Below are 5,431 nucleotides of genomic sequence, written 5' to 3'. Positions count from 1 at the left end.
TTAGGCAGGAGGTTGCACTGCGCATGCGCGACAATGTCCTTGACAAAGGGCGAGGCGTATGCCACATACGGCGGAGCTCATTGACCGCCGGTATCTCAGCAGCGTGGCCATGTGAGGTGTTTGTAGTGCTTGGTGGTACCAGCGGGAAAAACGCGTCAGAATTAATTCTCTTCTCACGTGGGTCCACTGCTATCGGTCAGTTGTGAGTATATTAAGCTGCCAAAATCAGCTTTGTCTTTGGCTTGGTGTAAGGGTGATTATTGCCAGCGATCAAACAAACATGACAGGTTGTCAACAAGAAGAATTCTGTCACTTCTAGGTTCCCGTTATACTCACACAGAAAGTCCACGTAAGAGCACAGAAATCCTCAACATCAAAAAGCCTCAATCAATAACAGACCTTCCTTATCAGCATTGAAAACTCGGTAACAACGCACAAACAGTTGATGACGTCACAGAGACCCTTGGCAATGTCATAGTAACCAATGATTATGGCAAGGACATCTTTCACACTTGTATAGAAAACATTGTTAATAGGACAAAACTCCTCAATTACATAGAGACAGATAACGTCAGCGCTAAACAATAACCAGTCTCGATTATCTGCCGAAATCAACCCATTGGGCTTTAAAGGCAAAATAGTGGTGAAAATTACATGAATGGATCACTGAAAATCTGTGATGAAAAGTAGAAGAATGTCTTAATGTACCGTCGCACCCGCCACTCAGACAACATTCAAGTCTGGACCAGACAATTCAGTGATTCTGTTACCCAGTGGAGACTCATAACACTGATACCTCCACACCATGTCAGACATTTTGTTAACTGCTCACAAAGCCTTGAAAACTGAATAACAGCGGTAGGGATAGATACGTTGATACCCTATATCTCAGATAATTCGATTACAGCATAAACCAGATGATTTCAACCAAGATTTGTTTTCTATAAGAATAGAGACCAAACTAAGAGCTTTGAAACCCTCAATACGACCTAAAACACATCGATCAAGATACAAAGTATCAATTTAGTCTTTTCGATCTTTAGATCATGTGAAAAATGTAATTGTCCAATTATAAAGAGCAAAACACTGGGTCTGACAGATCCAACATGTCATCAGTTTTGTATCCTGGTGCCAAGCGCTTCACCAATAAATCTCTGCCGCATCTTACTTGTACGTTTACCGAGCTATTTCAATCAATACTGAATATCATTATTGTGCATTCTGCTGTTGTCGGTGTAGGGCCACAGGTGGCTGTGGTGTTTATAGCACCGCAATCGCTGAGGAGGATTTTGTCTCTTAAAAACTGTGTTCGAGGGATCAAGTCCCAGATTCGCCACTCTTAGATTTCAAGGGGTTTTTTCAGCACCATACTCGTTCTAGTGGGTTTCACCAAATGGTTAACGTCTACAAGCTTCAACAAATAAGACTCCCATAGCCTTGATATTACAGACATACGCTTCAAACAGGCGTTGGATCAAACTCATTGAAACAAAAAGCAGATGGACTTTGAAATCGACACAAATGGAAATGAGGCGGGTATTTGGTACAAATGCGCCATTGGTCTTACCTGAATTATTTATATGTTTGTTTGTTGTTTAACGCCGCACTCAGCAATCTTCTTGCTATATGACGATGGTCACTAAATAATCGAGTCTGATCAAGACAATCCAGTGATCATGAGCATCGTTCTATTGTGATACGATGACATGCATCAAGCAAATCAACGAACCTGACCACCCGATCCCGTTAGTCGCCTCTTACGACAAGCATGGCTTGTTAAACCTGACCACCTGGTCCCGTTAGACGCATCTTACGACAAGCATGGCTTGTTAAACCTGACCACCTGATCCCGTTAGTCGCATCTTAAGACAAGCACTGCTTCTAAAGACCGATTAAAGTGAGCGAGTGAGTGAGTGAGTTGGATACTTCTTTGAGCAGGGAACACAGTGTACCCATGTTGTTGACTACACCTCGAAGATACACGTTTAAGTTATGTTAATGATCATATCACCCCGTAGAGCATGCCTTATGACTGATATCACTGTTATTGGTGAAACCATTCACACATCCTCAAAATACAACATTCAACACCCTCATCCAATGCACAACACCCAACACTTAGGATTCAAAATTCAAAATTCCACTCCAAACATTCAACACCTATGTCTCAGAACTCAGCAATCCAACAGTTAACGCTCACTACTCAACATAGCACATTCTTCGTCATCCAAAATCAGTCAACACCCGTTCCGGGGTGACTTGCGGAATCCATTACATAGCTGCTGCCTTCATGGACTAAGACCGCATATACGGAAGGATGGGACATGGTTTGCTTCCGATTCAATTTTCGAGCGCCGGATCGGAAATAATATGACACCACTTCCGTTCCGTGAGATGGTTTGTACTGGACGACCAATAATTGTCTTTGGTCACTGCTAATCATCTTCCATTTCTGTATAGCTTAGGCCCCGGGGTAGACCTGCAATATTGCCTCATGTCAATCAAATCGCGAGCTCACTGATACACGGCCGTATCGTGATTAGCGTTCGAGATTACTTATTCAGTTTGAGATCGATGTCCATTCTTTCATAAGCATATCACAGTCACATGCAAATGTTCATGTTACCATATTCACAACATCGGACAAATCAAGAGATACAGTACACCACGGTTATAACGAACTCAAAGGGACTACTGATTTTACAAGCATATATACATGTATAAACAGCAAAAAGTCGGGACCAAAACTACTGTACTTTATCCGTCAGTTCGTTATAAGCGTGCTCGTTATAAACGTGGTTTACTGTATGTCAAAGTCGAGGCTACAAAATTGTTCACCCACACTTTTGTCGTCTCCAGGTTGGGTTATTGTAATTCGCTCCTCTGTGGCATACAAAAGAAGGATTCAGAAAAACTACAGCGTGTTCAGAATACAACTCCATAAATTGTGACAAGAACACCAAGGCGAGATCACATCACTCCAATTCTGACTGAGCTACACTGGCTGCCAGTCCAATAGAGAGTGCAATTTAAACTACTCACTCTGGTTTACAAGGCAATACATTGTTTGGCTCCTGCAGACTTACAGGAACTGATAGTGCCATACAAGCCCGCACGTTCTCTCCGATCAGAAGATCCACATATGCTAGTGGTGCCAAAGTCACGCACCAAAACATATGGCAATAGGTCATTTCAACACACTAGCCTATTGCTATGGAACAATCTACCACAAGAAATCCGAGAACAGAATATCTGACAAACTATTCTCAAACTACATTCAAAATCTGTCTCTCCAGGAGAGCCTTTGGCTAGATCAATATTGGTCTAAGCGCATTTGAGCTGTTGCTCTGCGTTTAAATGCGCAATACAAATGTTCGATATAATTTGATACTGGGACACGGTAGTAAGTCATCGGAGATGTCGGCTTATATAAGTTGGTGGCTGAAAGTGACACAAGCAAGAAATGATTATTCGATGGTGGTGTATTTGGGTGTCGACGATTTTGACCTTGACAAAAATGTCGCCTTGTCGCTTTTTGGTAAAACAAAAGAGCTTATTCAAAGCGCGACAATGCGGCAAATGGCCAAAATGTCGTGTTGTCACATTGTCGCGCTTTAGTTGATTTGGACTCTTTTTGCTTGTTTTTGTAAGGACGACAACGCGACAACGCGACAATATCCCTTCTCGGATTCCATAATTTTCAGCCCAGTAATGTGTTGATAAAAATTTATAGCTTGTAAGTTAAATTCAATTTTCAAGTGAATACTTTCTTTTGCCCGGCAGTTTATATTATCAATAAACATTTTCATCTCGATTTTCTTTGATCCATGATGAAAGTGTACTCTGGATGTCGCGAACTCGGTTATTTCGAATGATTGTGAACTGCATCTTACCGTGCCATGGTGATTCAGAGGTAAAATTGGCCCCCAGTAGTATTACTTCACGTAATGCTATGGAGAGAGGTAATGTAACTATTAATGCAAACTATGTTCGATTTTATGTATTTTTGCAACTTTATGTTGTATTTTGTCACATGTTTTGACCGCCTCCGTGGTCAAGTGGTAGAGAGTCCGCCCGAAAAGTGGAAGGTCCGGGGTTCGATCCCCGGCCGCGTAATACCAAAAGACCTTAAAAGACGGTACTTGTTGCTACCCTGTCTGGCGCTCGGGGCTACAACAAGGACTGGTCGGCTTGGAGTCAGTAGACTGTGTCTGAGTGGGGTATTCATGTAAAACTGCGGCATGGTATCTCAGTGTACTGGCACTATAAACCCCATTTCACCTCACCTTGAAATCGGTGGTTGCAACACGTGGCCTGGCTGAATGTTTGTCAAAGTATCCAAATCACTGGTTTGTCTGGTCCACACCCTTATATCGCCAGACGACGCTGTGTAAGAGCTATGTTATTGCTGACAGCGGCGTAAATCACTCATGCATTCACTATGCACATGGTTTTACATATATGTGCGAAACATGTTTATTAACATCGAAAGATTTGGTTGCGGGAATCGCATGAAAAGCTGATGGTAGTGTTTCAACACGATGCTACAGAACAAGGTCACTGTGGCTTTAACGTTAACGCGTTCAAATAAATTCTTTGAAAAATTAAATCCATGTACAACTCTCAGATTCCCATTGCACTTTCTGATGATTTCTAGGTCCCCATTATCTGGACGAGCATTCGTGCGGCTTCCCGACATTACTGGTATAATCTCCGGGAGCCGGGGGAGATTGGAACGGAATGTTCTGCTTCGGAGGTCGAAAATAGCTTTCTCCCTGCACGTTCTTCCAATAACACCAGCCCACTACATCAGTTGCTAACACAATTATGTCCAGTTCTGAAATGCTATATATATTTTCAGAGACAATATGACTTGTCTGTGGTGATAGTCTCCAGTATCTGGCGAGATCCGTTTGGTCTTTGGGGGTTTAAGCCAACGAATGATACTCTTCCTGTTTGAAAATGCAAATGTTTCGAACTTAATTTATTTCAACTTGACACCTACACATTTACAAGACAGTTTTTCTAAATGGGACACTCGGCTACATATTATTTCGATGTCATTTTGTTCTAATTACCGAATTACCGAATAAGACCCAACTACACTGGGAGTGCAAAATAAACTGTACCTCTCAGCTGATTTTATCATATGTTTCATTTTTCATTTTCAATCTAAAAGTATGTATGTATGTATGTATGTGTATCTATATATAATTAAATTTTCGTTGTGTTCATGGAAATTCCTGCATTCTGATTAGCTGAATTGGTCATGTGTTATTGCATTCATTTCCCAATGAATGTAAAAAATTAAGCCACGCCCACCACGGCGCACTACTTTTATTACTGTGGAATGTCGGGGAATCCCAATATTACAGTCGAGGGACTTCCCTTTCTGCTCACGTGTATCGTCATGCACAGGACATTTAGCGAC

The sequence above is a fragment of the Haliotis cracherodii genome, unplaced genomic scaffold (genome assembly GCF_022045235.1).
Source record: "Haliotis cracherodii isolate W230 unplaced genomic scaffold, xgHalCrac1.p SCAF_4, whole genome shotgun sequence".
NCBI classification, from domain to species: Eukaryota; Metazoa; Mollusca; class Gastropoda; order Lepetellida; family Haliotidae; genus Haliotis; species Haliotis cracherodii.
The sequence above is the reverse complement of the archived record's forward strand: the minus strand, read 5'-3'. Positions refer to the sequence as shown.